The 20,091-nt window shown below is 43.6% G+C and overlaps 1 long non-coding RNA gene across 1 annotated transcript in view; it reads right to left on the bottom strand.

The window, feature by feature from the left end:
• Nucleotides 1-20,091, bottom strand: part of LOC306913487 — a 92,539-nt gene that overhangs the window by 71,377 nt on the left and 1,071 nt on the right. Inside the window, exon 2 of the long non-coding RNA XR_013788546.1 lies at nucleotides 17,599-17,712. This is a non-coding gene — a long non-coding RNA (uncharacterized lncRNA). The remainder of the gene's footprint in view (nucleotides 1-17,598; nucleotides 17,713-20,091) is intronic.

Genomic DNA, 20,091 nt, shown 5'->3' with positions numbered 1-20,091 from the left:
GGTCCACAGTGTGTCACGGGCCACAGCGGGTGCTTTGGTTTCCTGTGCTGGCTTAGCCGGCTGATTTGATAAGACGACGAGGGACCGGTAATTACCTATTAGCGCACATAAACTGATTCTGTGATTTGAATTCCTATTGCTTGTCTTTTACAAGATGTACAGTCCTTAGTATTGTTGGGCGTTCTGTCCTTCTACCCCCCCCCCCCCCCCTCCCCCCTCTCTCTCTCTTACTGACTATATGATGGCATTTTATGAAACCTGCATAATGACTTCATCCCATTAAGGCCTGTGCTGTTACATGTAATTTAGCAGTAATAAATGAGAGAAAACGCAGATGGGGCATTTTTCTGTCTCGCCTGATGTCTTCCCCCCCCCCCCCCCCCACACACACACACACACACTTCAGTCACCCCTGGATACCCAGCCTCAACATACAGACAACATACGCTGTCTCGGAGTTAATACGTTTTGGGTGTGTGAGAGAGGGAACATTACTATAGGTTTTGCCCACACTCATTTAGTCAAAATCACCCCCACTATGCCAAATGGATCTCATAAACTTCCATGCAATTACACGTCGGTTTGGAAGCGGTGCTAGCCAACCAGGAGAGGTGCAGCGGAATTTATGGGCAATTCATTGAAAGAAATAAGAGGTCCGCGGAATAAAGTCTTCCAACTACCTACTCTGTGTTTCAGCCGGCAACGCTCGGTGTGTGGCACGTCCTCCACGCAAAACTCATAAAGCTGTGGCTTTGTCGAGAAAAGCTGTAATAGTTTGATTCATCTCAGCACCTCGCGTTTAATGGCAGCCTGCGGAATGGCACCCGTTTTCTGTGGACGTGAGCGTTGCTGCCTAAAGACTAAATGATGACAAAGTACAACGCTTCTGCTGAGTCATAAAGGCCATAGGCTGCGTCTCCCTTGATGCTATCTATGTTATAATTTATGGCCCTTCTTAATTAAATGGCTTTAATTTAATTTTGGTAATTGCTGCAATTTCAATAGGCTCAGGCTCTGGCTATGGCATTATTGCCTAGTCAGAACTTATGGTGCTTTTCTTGTAAGAAGGCTATAACCCAGAACCTTCCATAGCCTGAAACTTCCCAGAACCTGTTAAGTTAAGTCAAATTTTATTATATCCTAAAATCACAAAACGTGTCCCAAAGGGCTGGATAACAATAATAAAACTCAGTATTGCAATACATGTATACAAACATATGCATACAAATTACACATAAAGACACTGTAGGGAATTTAAGATTGCAAAAACAATGAAGCTGGAAGATTGCAATCTTCTGTGGCAGTTTCTAGTTTACATTTCCATGATAACAAGGACCAACCGTAAAGGGGGAGGTGGTAGATAATCAGCTGTTCATATTTCACTGAAATTGTCAGCATTTAAAGTGGAAATACAAAATCGTAAATAAAACGGTTGTGATAAATCGGTGAATACGTGAATGAAGAACTAAAACATGTATATACTGTCATTCTGCTTTTGATTGGAAGGACAGACACTCACGTAACTGAATGAATGCACTTTGAAATGTGCTGTCACCCATTATCATGCTGGTAATTAAAGACCAGTATGCATTGCAAAGCCATAGGCTATATGCGAATGTACTGTATGAGTCATTTCAGAACTAAAGCTCCAGCTTTAAGCTCGAATTGCACCTCTCTAAAACTATTTTGTTGTATATTTATTGAACATAGTCTACTGTGAAGTTAAAAAAAATAATAATAATAATAAAATAATACTATAATAATAATTTTCCTACTACAAGGAAAACATGCACATGTACATATGATACTCTTTTTCTACTCTTGTTTGCTCTTTTTGCACTCTATATTCTATTTTGTTTTCTGTGTTTTGCTGTTTTGATGTCGTATTATATTTTTGCTGCTGCATTGTCTGAAGGAAGCCAAACAAAAATAAGTTTTACTCTTATGTACCTGTACACAAGATGTAACAATAAAGCACAACCTTGAACCTTGAACCTTTAACCTTGAGCTTTGTTACTGAATTGCAGATTTAATCAAACTACAGCCGGTTAACTCACTGTGCGTGCATTAAGCCCCTGTGACAGATTATGTCACGTATGTGCATATCATTACCTTTTAAACTATGCAGGCTTCAACTACACTACAGGAACTAAGTCACATTTGCCATGTTGTAAACATACTGTATATATTTAATATACCACTGGTTCTGGAATTGTTTCCATTACGCTATACGGCTCAGTTTTAGAGAAGATTCTCAGGACCTAATTTAAGAGGTTGTACTAGTCCTGGAGCAAGGAGGGCTGTTGCTCAAGCTGATGTAAATATACACTGCAACCAGTCGCTTGAGCAACACAACACAACACCACCATTAACAGCAAAGCCAGAGGATTATAGCCAGTTTACAGATGTTTTTGGAAAACAAATGGCTATTTTAAAATGGTCTGACTTTTTGTTGTTGTTTTGACTTTCGCAAGTTATTAAATGGGAGCATATTTCATATTTAGTGGTTATACGACTGATTGATAACATCAAAGAACCCCTTAATGATTAAGGGCTTCTTTGATGTTATCAATCAGTCGTATATTCTCTAAATATGAATGGATTCATTTATTCACTGCACTGCTCCCATTTAATATGTTGCGAAAGTCAAAACAACTTCCCATCTTCGAAACAAATCAGACCAAAATTTTAAATAGGTTTTCCAAAAACATCTGTAAACTGGCTATAATCCTCAGGCTTTGCTGTTAATGGTGGTGTTGTGTTGCTTGAGCGACCAGTTGCAGTGTAATTACCTCAGCTTGAGCAACAGCACTCATTGCTCCAAGACTAGCACCTCCTCCTGGGCAGGCAAATTAGGTCCTGAGAATCTTGTCTAAAACTGAGCTGTAGCGTAACGGAAACAATTCCAGAACCAGTGGTATGTTAAATATATGTTATACAACATGGCAAATGTCACTTAGTTCCTGTAATCGAAGCCTGAATGAGACACAGTGAAGCAGGTTTGTGCTTCTACGGGCCGACGGCGTGGAACAAACTCCCACTGTACCTTCGACAGGCAGCCGATCTGTAGACATTTTTAAAGCACAGCTTCAATGTCATGAAAGGTGTTATACAAATAAAGTTTTATTATTACTAGTTTAAAAGGAAAAATATACACATCCACATAATCTGTCGCTGGTGCTGGACGATGTTTTGCTGATGACACGTCACCGTACCAGTTGAATTGGGTCCCGACACACAAACATGACATAATCTTCAAAAGCCCCTCAGAAATGCTTCAGAAGACAGGGACAGGGACGAAGAAGCATATGCAGTGTGTTATTCAGTAGTTTGGGTCCCTGACGTCATGGAACTCGAGTTCCCAGGGTCAATCGAGAGCTACTGCTCTAATGCAGGCCTTCAATGTCTCTCTCTCTGTTCAAACAAATCGGCATTTCGTATTAGTTGGGAGGGAGGAAAGCGATGCATCTGTTTCAAACTTTTACAGCATTCTTTGAAGAGATGCGTGTCGTGTCTGGAAATCATTGTCTTTTATCATTTAGCGAAAAACATCCCCATTCCCTACAGCCCCACCACCACCACCCAGCCCAGCTTCCCTGCCGCTCCCTCCTCGCCAACAGGAAGCTGTAGAGGACCAAAAAGGCCACGTTTGAAATTGCAACCGAATGCTTCCCCCATCTTTGATGAGGAGTAATTATGGAGCTAGGGCTTGGAAATTGAGAACGTACAATAAAACAACTGAGAATGAACAGAAGCCAGGAAGAGAAGGGGGGATGGACGGTGGGGACACAGCTGAGACAAGGAGAAGAAAAAAGTTTAAAAAAACATCTGCACACTTGTCTTTAAGCTCCAAAACCCTACTTTGTTTAAATTGGTGCAACGTTTCGAAAGGTTGAAACTTTGCGCCAATGTCGACCGGCACCTGGCCTAAATACAGGCATAAGATTTGCAGGCAATCCTCTCTGTGGCAGAGCTGAGACAGACAGAGGAATGGACAGACAAAAACGGTAGGATGAAACAAACAGGAAAGACTTGGGAGACGAGAGCAAGATCTGTGCATAAACGATAGAAAGTAAGGGAGTGAGAGAGAGAGAGTAGGTAAACTAAACTGTAGTTGGTAGGCTGCTCCAGACTGTAACTGGATATCATAATGAGCGGGACCTCCCGCTGGCCATTTCTTCCTGTCTGCTCTGCTCTGGGACACACTACCTGAGGCAGCATGGCACCCCACAGCCCTCCCACCTCTCTTTCTCTCTCCTCTCGGTCTCTATCTTTCCTATCGCTTCAGTTCTCTTCTGTTTGCCTGCTGTCTGTCAGTGAATCGTCTCTCCCTCTCTGTCCAGGTCTTTCACTGCACTCTCTGTTCGTTCAATTAAATTCAAAGGGTCTTTATTGGCTTTAATTACATTTAAATAAAACAAACAGAAATTAAACGTATGTAAAGTTAAGGATATAACCCTAAGTATACAGTGAGTATATCCTTAAAATAAGCAATCGGTCTCTCTCTCTCCCTCTCTAAAAAGGACAACACATACACACTGTAGGTCAGCCATCTTGCACTGCCCTACCAACCCCTCCTCGTTTTCCGTCTCTGCGGTTGGGGGTGGGGGGGGTATGGGGTGTGTGGCGGAGGGGTATGGTGGGCTTTATGGGAAGCAGGTATACAGCCTAAGTAGGTGATTGACTCTCTGATGTGTGCTGGCTGCGGCGAGCCGACATGGGGAACTGGTTGGAGGGGCAAGCTACCGTGGAGACAGACATGGAGGGGAATGAGTTTCATTAGTCCAGCACTCAGCGGGCTGCTGTCAGTCAGTCAGCCTGCTCTGCTGCCGCAGCACAGCTCTGCCCCGCGCGGCTAAATGTGAGCCGGCCTAATCAGTTACACGCCAACAGATGTTCAGTGTCACAGCAGCTCAAAGTGCAATGCTCAACAAGCCTCAGATGAAACAGGAATTATATTAATATTATTTATACTGTGTGTGTATGTGTGTATATATATATATATATATATATATATATATATATATATACTGTATATTGTTGCTGTCTCCATATTTTAACTTTGTGTTTTTTCGTAAATTAATGCTACTACTTGATCATACAGCGTCACACAAAAGTATCAAAAGTCGGAGATCTGCAAGCTCTAAGCGTGACTTTTGAATCTTAATCGTGAAAAGTAACAGTTTTGGACATAATGAGGTTTCTACCCAACAGAAAGAAGAAACTTCTGTCATCGAAACCCGTTATCGGCCTGGACCGCTAATGGGATGATCAAACTGTGCATATGTGGAATTACTGTACGTGGATAAGTCTCTTATCATTTAAAAATCACACCCGTGTGAACTGAGTGGTGCAAGGTCTTATATAGCCTGATCAGCTGTGGTCTGACATAATGTCAGTGACCATAGTAACCATGCTCATTTATTTGGGCCCCACGTACAGGTACACAGGTACACAAACACAAACACGGGTACAGACAAAGCTGGTTGTTGGAGTGGTTTGCACCACTCAAAAAGTCACACTTGTGTGAAGTGTATCATACATCATCATACATCACATTCCGTGCTCAGCCAATAAAATCATCACAAATGTCATTCCAGCTAATCACTTTTGGTGTCTTCACTTTCTGCCGTCACTTTTCATCCTCAGTATGTACTTTGCTCAGCCAATCAAATCATCGCTATGGGGTGATCAGCGAATCAAATCATCATGTTTGTGTTCACACAAACAGACAACGCTGGGCATAGGAGAGACTGGCGCCCCTCAAAAATAAATGGTTTTGGACATACAAGGTTTCCACCGACAATACATTTGACTAACGTCCTGACTTAAGCTTATCTATCATTTCAGCTCCATAGCCATCCGCCCAGCACCGTCTTCTCTATATAGCTGTAGTAACACCCTGATAACTTGATTAGAAAGTGGCAGACGGATCTTGTTGCCAATGCGGCCCAGAAGTTCTTCTGAGGTCGTGAGAAACCATGCTATCTGCCTCCCACATCTAATTTATTAGATTAGTCTGGTTGCCGAGGGGCTCATTGCCGTCTCGAGGAAGTGACCTGTGCAGGCCCTATACAACTCTGCTATGCCATTCATGTTCAAATTCAGCGCCGTTGAAAGTCAAAGGGGTTGGGATCCTACACGGCCACAATAATGGAGAGTCAATGTTTGGATTGAAAGTTTTGGGGTGTGTATTAAAGAGATTCAGAGTACGATGTGAGATGGAGATGTGAACTTGCAACAGTTGTGTTTCTAGAGCCGTATAGGCTACTGGATATTTCACTGACAGTATGATATTACCTAAACATTGTACATTTACTCTTCGCCTTGGATGCTGGCTCTTTAAAAATAGGTTGTCTTATAGGAAACCTGCTTCAGACTGAGACCCATTTTGGGTCCCGACCTATCCTTGGAGAAACACAAATCACTAAAAGGTAAACAAAAACAAATGCCATGAAATAAAGAGTGCTGTGATTGTACAAAAAGTACAAAGATCATAGCACTCCATCTTTAAATAGCATCACAGAGGTACAGTCAAGTCTTCATGACTCACCATTCACCAACAGCTGGTCTGATACTGTACTTTATGATCACACCTCTACGTCTAGTCACTCATTATCCGAGGCAGCGCCCTTGGCTTCTCCAGAAACGGGGGATATCTCATGGCTGCTGTTGTTAAACCCTAACCCTAACCCTAAGGACAAAGTATATGGCCATGGCACATAGACTCTCTTGTTGGTACTGAGGCACAATCCTAATTCGGGTTTCTAGCATTTGTTTACATCATTTGAAACACCACTGCCAACTTAATCGACCTCGACAACACTAGCGCCTTCGCCCTAACCAGAAAGACACAAATGTGTTGCCATGGCAGTTGTTTTTTTCCAAAAAAACCCAAATTGACTGATTTAGCTGATGCTCATACCCAGAGTGACCATAACCACGTGAACCCTAGCATCCGGGGTGAACACGCAGCAGAAAAAGCAGATTCACAAGCTCCCAGCGTGTCATGTAGTGAGCCTGTAGTTGTAGATGAGCTATTTGACATTTGGTGGACAGAAAAAAGGAAAGGGCCAACTATATATCATAATATCATCAGCATGACATCACCCACCGTGCCCAGCTGTGGGTCTTTGGTCAGTGTGGATAGCACCTCGCCTCAGTTCTCTGATCCAGGGCAGCGGCAAGCCTGCTGCTGCCCAGTGCTAATCATGTCATCTGGTTCCCGTTTGCCGTTTTACAGGACTGCTGCTCCTGCCATGTCCCTCTCAGCCCTCTGAGCCTCTCACCTCTTCCTCCTCCTCCTCCTCCTCCTCCTCTCAGTACTGTAGAATTCCACATCCAGTTGGCTGCACACACTCACACAGCCATGTAGCATCCTACACATGCTAACATGCTACATCGGAAAAGCATAAGGACACAAAAGGACTGTATAGACATCTGCATTTGGTGAGCAAGAATATCTTGCTCACGTACTGTACATGCACAAGCGTTAATGTATGCGTGCACATACAGAAGTGGTTCTCAAAGTGGAGTCCGGTCCAGGGACTCTCAGAGGTCCTTGAGGAGGTTCTGAATTGACCCTTACAAGTCTCTTGACACTAGTATACAAATGGAACCAAATGGACCATAACGGGTCAATTTGGTTCCATTTGTATACAGTCAGAGTTAAAGGGGGTCCTTGAAATGTATGAGTTTGAAAAGCACTGACATGCAGTACAGCTACACATGCTCTAAAATATGAAGGCTTTCCCTGCTATAACCCCAAACCTCCGGTGACAATACAGTCATAGTTGGGTACATTACCGACCCACTCGAGCTAATCTAGTAAAAGCAAACAGAAGACCGTGGAGATGACGTTCAGTGAATATATGACATGATGCGAGAGAGAGAGAGAGAGAGAGAGTGAGAGAGAGAGGGAGAGAGCGAGAGTAAAAGAGGCACAACATTTGAGGAGAGAGTGAGAGAAGTCAATGGAGCAGTTACAGTGTTGGAACACAGAGGAGATGACATCACACAGCCAGGCTACGAAAACAGGGAAACGGACGATGAAAAATTCCTGGACGCCGCTGTGAGAACGGAAGGGTCCTGCCAACATCGGATGTGTGCTTGTCTCTCACTGTCTTGCGTGCACGCACGCACACACACACACGCACACACACACACCTTGTGTAAAAGCACACCGTCTCTCTCTAACACACACACACCATGGGCCCACTCAAATATGTTAATACACACAGTGAATGTTTGCCTGCGTGCACAGAAGTGGTGTTCCGTTTAAATGGAACTTGTGCATTTTCTGATGGAAAGGAAGGCGAGTGGAAGTCTTCATCCGAGGTACAATGTGTGTCTTTATATACAGAATGTGTGTGTGTGTGTGTGTGTGTGTGTGTGTGTGTGTGTGTGTGTGTGTGTGTGTGTGTGTGTGTGTGTGTGTGTGTGTGTGTGTGTCTTCTTGTGCTTTTAGCATAGTTTCCTCATGGTACTCATTGTTCATTCATTGTTTACTATTATTGGCTATATATTGATCAGTACTTTAAACCAGGGGTTCCCAACCTTTCTATTACCACGGACCGGCTGACATTTCATCAAATGTTCACGGACTGGCCTGTGGGTGCGTTGGGGGGCTGCCGTGCGTCGTCGCGTCTCGCATCATCAAGTAGGCTATATATTATTACATCACAACATAATGTGAGATCATTGACCTAAACAAGGTGGCAAAATAGGCTACAGCTGCTGCTCGCTCAACACACGTGAATGGTAAAAATACCAAGGATTCTACAGTTATGTCACTGTTATGCTATGCAACACGGAAGTAGCAAGGACTCGAAACTGTTTATAAACCACAGTCAGTGACATCACTGACGACTCCGTGGTATCTTCAACCCCCGAGTTCCACCGCTGTTTGGAAAATCCTGGTGACGCAAGGTTATAGATTCATGGCCGGTCCCTTGTCACGTACCGGTGGCAAATGTGCCGCGTACCGGCACCGGTCCACGTACCAGTGGTTGGGAACCTTTGCTTTAAATTATATCATCTCATATCTGCATATCGGTCTTCTTGTGGTTCTCAAACCTTTTGGGTTCAGGTCAGCCCTGTAAATAACTTTTTCATCCACCGCACCTCAGAATGACATTTATATCACCTTACATTTATGTCATATTACTTTATGAAAATATGTCAATCTTTCCCCCTGATGCAGTCATGTGTCACAGGTAAAACGTTATATGGACCGTTGCCATTAGGACAGATGGAAAACAACTTTATACTTGACGTTTAACGACATGAACCCCAGCCAGCATCTATTCAGGGCAGGACGTTTGCCAAATAGATAAGATAGCAGATCTACACGCTCACAACGCATAGCATGAGCTTGTAGATGGGCTATTTTTGGCGAATGTAGATCAAACAAGAACGAACCAAGTACAGAGCAACTCAGGTCCATTTTTACTGAGTACTGCATGGTCTGAGTCAGGGGTCTTCAACAGGGGGCCGGGAGTCGGGACCCTTAGGGGTCCTCAGAGTTTCTACAGGGTGTACACCAAATATATTTGTTATATAATCCACTTGAACCCTAGCATCTCTACTTTGAGATCTACAAGCTCACAACGCCTTGTGAGCTTGTAGATCGGCTATTTTCGGCAAAGAGGTTTGGTGTGTGTGTGTGTGGGGGGGGGGGGGCAGACCAAGTACAAGCTTTCTAAGTATTTAGGTGTTAGTGGTTAAAAAAAAATGTTTTTTTAGGGGGTTTTTAAAATAATTTGGGGACCCCCCCAAAATTATTTGGCGACCCCCCGAGGGGTCGCGACCCACGGATTGAGAACCCCTGCTCTAAGACATCAGGGGCAGCCTTGAATAATTCATGTTGGTCGACCTGTGACAGAAATCCACTTCTGCACCTTGATGTGAAACACACCATAACACATGCAGTCAAATATATTTATCATACCTCAGTACTGAACTAAGAGTTGTTATTGTGACTTAGGACAAAATGCCACAGTTCAGTACACATCATTTACACATACTGTACTGTAGTACAGGCGCGTACACAGACTGTACACATGCAAGCACCACAGTGCACGCACGCGTATTTGCCATTTAGAAAATGCCAGATTAACTCAGATTTTATGCACCCCTCTCGCCTCTGAATGCGTGATACACTCCGGTGCGCTTTTTATCGCAGCTTTTTTTAGGTTTAATATGGTATTTTTATTTGTATCTTAATAGTAGTTGATCCTCTTGTGTGTGTTCCCAGCGTGCCATATTAAAAGCATAAGGCCGTTAAAACGGGCTTATGGGGGCATGTTTTCCACTGTGCCAGACTGGCACTCCGGCCGCGCGGCACCAGGCTGTTAGTTAGTAAGCCAGCAAAAGAAAATGTTTATGGACTTATTAACAGCGACATCAGCCACGGTGTCAATCACTCACGCAACGAGGAGGGTTCAAATTAAATTGAGAGCCATGTAAATGAGTGGCACGAGCCAAGACCAGGGTGTCGTTTGTTTTAGATGTAAAGGCATGCTGTTAGTAATATGCCTTATGGAAAAGAGGAGGGGTAGCCCAGCCCTGGCCCTCAAACAAATGCTTGATACGCTGCAAGTCATTGAGCAGCTCATTATTATTTCTCCTCAGTTACTCGTGTTGACAGTTTACGGTTTATCATTTTAAATCAAAGCTTTTCCAGATGTGCATCCTAGTTTAAGTGAGATTGGGCTAATCTGCATCACTCACTCTTTCCACCACATTCGCTGTACAAATCAAAATCATGCATCTAAATATAGGTGAACTTATCTTACTCTGCCGGTAAATGTTTTTATTGATTTGTCTGTTTTGTTTGATGTTTTGGTTTTTCTTTTACATTCCGCAGGCACATTAGATCCCGTGCTGGCCCATCTAAACCAGGCTAACCTGGCTTTCTCAGAGCCAATCCATTCCCGGTCAGGCCAGAGCCTCTTGTCAGCTTCTAAATGGACCAGGAGTTAAGCCAGCGCTTCCTGTCAGACTGTGGGGCTCTCAGGTTCCACCTCTGGTCTGAATTATGTCTGTCTGTCCCAGACTGCCACACTAAACCCTGCCTCCTCCTACCCACACCCCCGTCCCCTTGCCCACAGCCCTCTCCCCATCTTATACTACCCTGTAGCCCCCCCTCCGCATCACTCTCTGCATCCAGACTTCAGTGGTCTGCCCAATGTTGGGGAGACAAGCTTAATGTGCTTCTCACTCTTAATGCTGCACAGATGAGGGACGCCACTGTTGCCTCAGCCACACAAGACGGTACTGGGAGGAGTGGAGAGCCGCAGTAAAAGCATTTTCCTGTACATCCCACAGGGGAATCAAACGAACTAGGGGGAAGAAGCAAATTATCACAAAGATCTTTTGAGAGAGGGGAAAGAGAGAGAGAGAGAGAGGACGTTAATGTTAAAAAGGTTAGAGGGTCCCATAACCTCCCACGCCGAAAAACTGAGTGCAAATGAAAGACAGAGTTCCCAGCCCCAAGCTCCGAGGTCATGCAATTAAAAGATCTGATCACAGAAATATAACGCCACGATTCATTCAAAGCATCCGGGGGCGAATCGAATGGCTAATCGAGTGACATTGACATTATTGTGGAAAAGAATGAATGAAAGGGGTGTGGTGTAGGTCGAGGCAAATGGCCGTGGGAGAGAGCGATAACTGGGTATGAAGCTGAAACAAGTTTAATATTCTGTCTGTACCCTGAACTCCTTGTCTATTGGTCTGTCAGATATGATCTCCAGTGCAGTCGTTTGCATGCAAGGAGCGCACTTTAACAACAATGACTCTTCAGAGAGAGCCCGTAAACATATGCCTGAGACCTTGACCCAGGCAGTAAACAGCCACCCCTCACCTCCCCCACAACCTATGATGAATAGCAGAGCTGAGCAGGGCAGAGCGAGAAGATGGGGGGGGGGGAGAACCTTCCTATTTCAAACAGAATACTCAAAACTTTACACCATGTATAGAGGATGAAATAATTGTGGTTAATAATAATAATGAATTGCATTTTTATAGAGCTTTTCCAAGTGCTCAAAGCGCTTTACAATGGTTCATTCATTCATACATTGGGAGGTGAAGCGGCGAACAGTCGACGCCAGCGTCCTCACTTCCCACATTCACGCACCAATGGTGGCAGGCTCACACCGACCAACTCATTGGAGGCAATGTAGGGTTCAGTGTCTTGCCCAAGGACACTTCGACAGTCGGGATTCGAACCGCCGACCCAGGGATCATTGGACGACCTGCTCTACCTCCTGAGCCACAGCCGCCGTTAAGCTTCTTATGACTGCAGTTGCATTGTAAAACTAGAATGGAGTACAGATCTACGCCAGGCCCGGTGGCCTGCTCAGTGCCTTGCACTGAAAGAGTCATAGTTAACAGTGGTCGCTATGCATGTATAATTTGTGGCATTTTTCCAAACTGGACCCTCCAGAAACTTTGAAAGCCAGTCGGAATGTGATTTTGATCACATGACTACAGAGTAAATTTGCATGAGTTTTGAACCAAACCTGCAACATAGTAGTACGGTAGTAAAAAGTGTGACCAATTTGGGTGAGCAAAATGTTACAAAATGTTGGCAGGTGGAAATGGGCGGTAGTGCACCTACTGTAGACACCTATGCAATCTCATTTCTATATTTGAGCAAGAACCGTGCAGCACTAGTTGGCTGTCCAATTCAATTTAGTTACAACAGAGATTTAAATCAAGCATTTACTATGAAATCCTGCGTCTCGCGCTCGTCACACCTCCATATATGGTTGCCAATCCATCATGTCTTGTGACATCATGGAGATCCTTAGATCTCCATATATGGATCTGACCTTGTGACATCATGGAGACCCTTAACGCCTCCATATATGGAAAATGAATACAATCCGCACTTCCAGTCGAGTAAAGAGTCTTTGTTTAATGATGATAGTGCCCCGCCTGAAACTATATAAAACTGTCCGAGTAGAGCGGGCATTTTCCCTTGACGCCTCCATATATGTAACCTGACTCCGCCAGATGGGGCAGCAGAGAGTACACTGGGTTCCCCCCTCCTGCTCCCATCTGGGAACTCTCAGGCAGACTTGATGCCCGGCCACAAAACGGCCTGGCCAATCAGCAGCAGCTAGAGGCGGGATAGCTGGGATAGCTGCTCACGACATCTAACCCGGGATAACCATACATGGAGAAGACCTGCATATATGGAGCCGGCCAGCAACTCTTGTTGATCTGACCTCATAACACCCTGTGTGTATACAATCACCAGAAGGACTCATGTGCTATTTTGCACACAGTTACATCAACCTCACATGGGGAAATAATAAAGAACATATTACGGACAAAAGTGCAGTATAAGTAGATATTGGCAAATATGAACAGCCTGATGAGCTGTTCTCACGTTGCTTTTATAGCACGAATATATCGTCTATCTGCGATTTTGAGGCAGATAGGAAAAATGTGGCATATTGCCCAACCTTAATAGTAACAATACATGAGAAAACATACAGTAAGTAGCAGAGGACCTAATAAGAACTTGTCAGAGTGTACTACTCCACAGGCTAGTTCTCACTCTTTCAATATTTCCTCTCTCTCCGTCTTAGCTGGTTTTATTTTTTCTCACCCTCTTGTTGTCATTGTCTCTCGCTTTCTGATTTTCTCTCCATTTTGCCATCAAATAAGCATTATTGGCTTTATTGGCCGTATAATAGCTTGGCCCAACGACTGACAGAATACATAAAGTAGAGTAATTTGCTTTCTCTCTCATGATGTCATTATTCATATGAGGTCCCTCCTGTCCTCATGTACAGTATATCTTTAAAGATATTCTGAGTCCGACTGTCATGTTTCATCTCCACATTCATTGTCCTTAACCCATTAAAGGTGTAGTGAAATGATTTAGACCACATCTGTGGTCATCATATGAGCATACCTAACAATGGATACCAAAAAAATGGGTACATTTTCATTTTTGTGTATTGTTATATCAAAAGTCCATAAAATAAATCGAATTTTAATTACTTCCTGAAAACAAAAACGTACTGCGTGATGACGTGTCGAGGCCCACATCAATAAAAGCCAATAAAAATGAAGCTCACCCGTTTGATTCCCCATATCTGCGCGTCCGTCCAACACAGCTGCTACTGATTACAGAAATCCTCCGTTTTTATTCCCATTGAAGATAACATCCAGACAGTGTATTAGTCGGTTTAAACTTAATCATCACGCCAAAATATGTATCTGAAAACATTATAGGGTAGAAATAAGCCACAGTAAACTGGTACAGCTGGCCGACTATCTGACGTAAACAAACACACTCCATGCGTCCTGCGTGTAGCATAGCTACCGTCCCTAGCTACCGTCCCATCACCTGAAGGGATGAGACGCTTTGATTGGTTCAGAAACTTCAGAGCCAGCGTTTCAAGCTGAAACTTCAAAATAAAATGCCTTCCGTTTCACTACACCTTTAAAACCGGGAAAGCCTACGTGTCATTTTAGATTTGTGCGTTGGCTATTCAAAAAAGAAATAGCAGATATACAAAAGCTCATAGACTAGAGTGTCACTTCGTGCCTAGCTGTGAGCTTGTACTTCTATTTTTTTTAAATCATGAAAATGTGAGCAAAACTATTTTTCTTTTATAGAAAAGAAAAAAAGGAAAGAAAAAATACAAAAAGACAACAAGAGAAAGAAAACCCTCAACCCTCCCACCCATACTGCTCAGTGACACATACTATAGAATAAAATAGTAAGATGATGAAATGCTCATGGAAAACATCTGAAAAGAAAATAGGCGTACAGTCAACCATATCTGTGGTATCCTGTCTATTAATTGTTTCTACTCAAGTAATGGACAAGGGGCAGCCAAACCTTATCAAATTGTATCTTTGTTTCTCAGGAAATACCTTATTCTCTCAAGATGAAGTGTACTAGTCAATTAATTTAGCCAATGCTTAAATGCAGGAGCCTCCTCCTTTTTCCAGTATGTCAAAATTAGTTTTTTTTTGCTGTAATCAGACCATATGAGAGGAGTTGTTTCTGTGCTCTCGTCATCATAGGCATGGAGTCTGACAAACCCAGAATAATTAGTACAGGATCAGGGTCAATATGAATAAAGCGCACATTTTGAATTCAAATTTGCACTGCCAAATGCATAATTTGGGGGGTTTCCGGGTGTCCTGGCAGTCTGTACTTTGGATTGAAGTGACGTAGCCTATATACAGTATGGGTCAATGACAGTCAATGAGTTCATGGGTTAAGTGTTCAATAACGTTTCTGAGGAACACAACTATCTTTCCCTCTGTTGTGTTTTTTTTCACCTATTGTAAGCATCCAGGAATTTGATATAGTGAACTGTACAAGCATCTGTCTTTTTAATGCCTTTCCCAACTCCCTCATATGCACTCAGCACCGCTCACCCACCCACCCACCACACACACGTACTCCAGACTAATGGAGTTTAGGGTTTCGTAGGCTAAGCTAGCTACAGGGGGCCTCCTAGTCCTCGGGGCACGGGGGCCACAGTAAAGGGCTGGCGGGGTACAGGCAGAGGAAGCCCCCTGTTTGTTTTGCCTGGCCTGCTCCGAGGCTGTTCCCTCCTCTGGGACTGGCCCACGTCTCAACATATTTATGCTTGGAAGTCAACTTTCCCCGCGCTTTTCAGTAATGTTGTGTTGCCTCAGTTCAGGTCCAGCAAAAGACAAAGAGGGCGGTCAGGTATTTGGTCGTTTTTCTACTGACACGGTGCTGTAGGTTGTCTGTTTCGTTCTCCAGTGTGAGGATTTGACGGATACTTCATTTGTAAACCTATGCTGCGTCAAAGACTTCCTTTAGGCTGACTACTAAGCTCAAAAGAGTTATCACCGACTAGCAACTTAAACATTTTTAAATTAGATTGCTTATCACTACAACCACTTGTCATACCTGACCTAGTCTGAAAAGAACACAGTACCTCTGAATAAAGAAACAAGCGCTCCTCTCTAAAGGTTTTCCCAACTGGACGTCATTTTTACAGCATGTCTTTGTAGGAGGCAAGCATCTAGTCTGCTTGTTTGTCTTTCTGTTTTCACATTTTATATTTACTGAAATACATTTTATAATTGAAGTGAATGGCGGTCGGATCAGGCTAAAAACCTTGCCAACAATATGGAATCATTCAGATACGTTATGGATGACCGACATCTTAGACTGGCCATGCATAAAGTCAAGCCTGTCTGATAGCGGCATATTACTAAGTGGGGCTACAACTATCCATTACTTTTTGGATTAATCGAATAATCGAGAAGCATGCTTTTTATGTAATATATTGCGCACACACACACACACACACACACACACACACACACACACACACACACACACACACACACACACACACACACACACACACACACACACACACACACACACACACACACACACACACACACACACACACACACACACACACACACACACACACACACACACGTTTAACCTTTTATTTTATACTTTGTCGCTCAACTGTATTATATCATTGTGAGCTTGAACACCTGCTATTTTTTCACCATTTTATTTTATCTTTTTACCTAGAATTACATGTCCAAAATAAGGATAGACTATTAATCAATTATTTTATTAAATTAACGATTAACATGTTTTTTTTTGCAATCGATTAAATCGATTTCCTCGATTAACTGCTGCGCCGCTATAAGTCAGACAAAGTGTCTTAGTGAAGGGACAGCTGTTTATCTCTGAGCTCTAAAGTTTCCAAACAGACCATAGTCTGGAACTGAGAACTGAAAGAGGCCCAGACTGCACTGAATCATGTTTACAATCAACTCAGAGAGCTCTGGACTTGACTGGTAAATGGGCTGCATGGATAGTTGGATACAGGGTCTGACCTATCTGCCCTAAGCGTGTGTGCGTGTGCGCGTGTGCGTGTGCGTGTGCGTGTGTGTGTGTGTGTGTGTGTGCGCGTGCGGAGGAGATAAAGAGGGGATGGGGTGGAGCGGGGCACTGACCCCATGGTCTCTAAACCAAGGGGAGAGGGTTAGGGTCTGCAGGATTTGGGTTGATCATGGGATTTAGGAAGGACAGGTCAGGGACCTAATGTGCTGGATCACTGGCTAATAATAAGGATGCGGTCATTACCCAACAGATGAGGGTCCATCCTGCGAGAGAGAAGTGGTAGTGGAGGTGTCTTATAAAGGACTCTAGGCCGTATCAACTAAACACACATTCAGTCCCCTAGCATAACGGGGTGTTCAAAATCCAATGAAGCATTTCATATCCGAAATAAGTTTTTTTTTTGCAATGTCCATGTGATAGACCATGTGATACACAACATACCACCAGGGCTTTTGTTCACACATTAGAGTTTCAAAACAAATTCCAGCCCGTTCCCAAGGAGCCATCGTAAAGCATTCCGTGGAGAGAGAATAATCACTGCGCGCTCCACGCGCAGCACACAGCAGCTCCACAACGTCATATTTCACATACCTCGAGACGCTATATGCTCGACATGTGGTAGCTATGTCAGTTAGCACATACTCAAACATAAACAAATAGATAAATTCATTTTGTCAAGACTGGGGAGGGGGGGGATTCATCGCTCCACTTACTTTTATTATCACTCGTGGACTCCTTTGGCTGTCTGAAGCACCATGTCCCTCCGTAAAAATACACGCCAGTGCATTTTTCCCCCTCAACTTGCTGTAGGACGTCACTTGACGAAGCTAGAATAAACACCAGGAAAAGAGAGAAGAGTTAAAATACACAAAGATATACAGCGAGTCGGCGGTATTTAGTCTGTATATGAACCTCCTAATAATCAACACTGCCAGTCTCAGTGTCAGAATACTAATAATCACATCAGAGTAACAAGTTAGCGCCAGCAGCAATCCAAGATTCGTGACAAAGTCCAAATCATGGTTTAGTTCACCCCAACCTCTAAAGAAAATGTATAGAGATAGGAGACTCTTGAACTGCACCTGAGAGAGTGAAATCTAAGGAAATATACCACCATTTGGAAAGCATCACCTCACCGACCCCTTACAAAAGGCACGTAGAACATTTTTGGGGGAAAAACGTTTTTAATGGATTAAAAGGATTTACTTGTGGCTGGACAAAATGCTGTTTTCTTTTAGGGCGATCATTCCGGTCAAGTGGTGCAGGGGTCAGGTTCCTGCCCACCACCACGGAGACAGGGGTTTGATTCCTCCATGGAACATCTTAATTGGCTTGGAGCTCCTATGAATATAACTTGAGCATGTTCGCAGGAGGGACGCCCGGGGGGTTGGTGTTTTCTGTCTCTCCTATTCAGGTTGATTGGGACGGCAGGGACGCCTGTTCAGCTGGGAGTGAACAGGCTCTATCTATCTATCAATAAATTCACCAAGTCTCTGTGTGTACGATGTCTGGAATCCACATAACTCCTATGTCAAATTTGACACACACATTCCACAACCCCACAGGGAGTGCAGTGCCCGGTGTCGAGTCTGTTAGACCCACGGTTGTCCAGAACTGCCACAAAATATTTGGGCATGCCTAACAAAGAACTCCATATATGGGCATACAGTACAAGGGGACACAGTTGACATCACAAGGCCTCTGCCCGGGCCAGACTCCATATTTAGACATGCCTAACTAAAACTCCATATATGGGCATATAAGGGGGGCACAGCTGACATCACTTCTGAGCTGGCCTGTTCTGACATCATTCTGACAACTGCATAGATTCCATATTTGGGCATGCCTGACAAAGAACTCCATATATGGGCATAAAAGGGACACAGACATAATATCTGGGTGGGGCATTCATTTCTAACTTGCATCGTTCCTTGCATCGTTCCAACGGCCACCGATCTAGTATAATAAATGCGCCACGTCTCTGTATGTCTGTAATCCACGTAACTCGAGAACTGTTCGCCCCACCGACTTCAAATTTGACGTATACATGTTCCACACCACCACAATGTTGCGCGTGACCTCGCCCTTTTCTAGTATAAATAAATAAAAATAAAATAAATAAATGCCATCAGTTTTATTCAACATGTTTAACTGATTTAATGAGTATCCAAATTGTTCTGTATAGGAGCTATGATTTAGTCTGTGCCATCATGAACTAGGTGTTGTTTTAGAGACTATAGCCTGTAACTTCCTAAATTGTGGTTGGTGGTTTTGCGAATGGGGACGTGTAAGAGAGACAGGGGCTTCTCTGCTTTCAGGCCAGTAATCCCTGGGATCTACTGCTCACAATGAAGACACATCAGAGACCCAAGGCCTCATACAGTATACCGCTCAAGGTGTGCATCCCTGCTAGGTGGAAGCCTGGCCATCTGCCAAGAGGAATCCATTATTATCATGCACGCAACCTTGTCCCACACAGTTCTCTTCTTCTTCCTAGTCGTGTCTACTGAATAGCTGCACATTATACTCTGAACTTAAAGCACACTGCCAGTAAAGTAGCAATTAACTAGTGGCTCGTTGCCAACGACATCCAGTTATAGTCATAAATATGTTGACAAATATCTCTTTTAAACTAACCTGTTTGACAAGACAACCCACTTTTCAGGCCCTATGTATGGAGTATTCCCAACTCAATCAAGTTGCCTCCTTTCAAAGACATACTATGATGCTTCATTATTAAAACCATTATAATGACACAAAAACAGTTGTGTCCTTTGCACAGGTTGAGTTGCTATATGTATAGTAGCACTGTTGTACAAAGATCCTGTTTGGTCTATTCAACCACCCTAGGGGAATTTTTGACAGCTGCTGAAAGTTGGGGTACCATACAACCATAAGGCAAAATGTTCTAAATTCCATTATGCTTTAAGTAGCATGTGACATGTCAAACTAGGGTGTTTCCATGATTCTGAATCCATTCCAAGCATTAGTTTTGCACGGAAAACACTCCTTGGGCTAAAAATGGCCATAGCCGTCATCACAAATGTGATGAGGACAGCACATTTGGGCACAATAATTAGGGCACATTTGGGCAAGTGGCCTTGGCTGTTTTTCGTGCAAAACGAATGCTTGGAATGGGTTCAGAATCATGAAAAACCCCTAGTTTGGCCATAGAACCCCAAGTTTGGCCATAGCCACTTGCCCAA

The sequence above is a fragment of the Electrona antarctica genome (genome assembly GCF_951216825.1).
Source record: "Electrona antarctica genome assembly, chromosome: 20".
Taxonomy (NCBI): Eukaryota; Metazoa; Chordata; class Actinopteri; order Myctophiformes; family Myctophidae; genus Electrona; species Electrona antarctica.
This window is presented reverse-complemented; position numbering and strand designations above follow the sequence as displayed.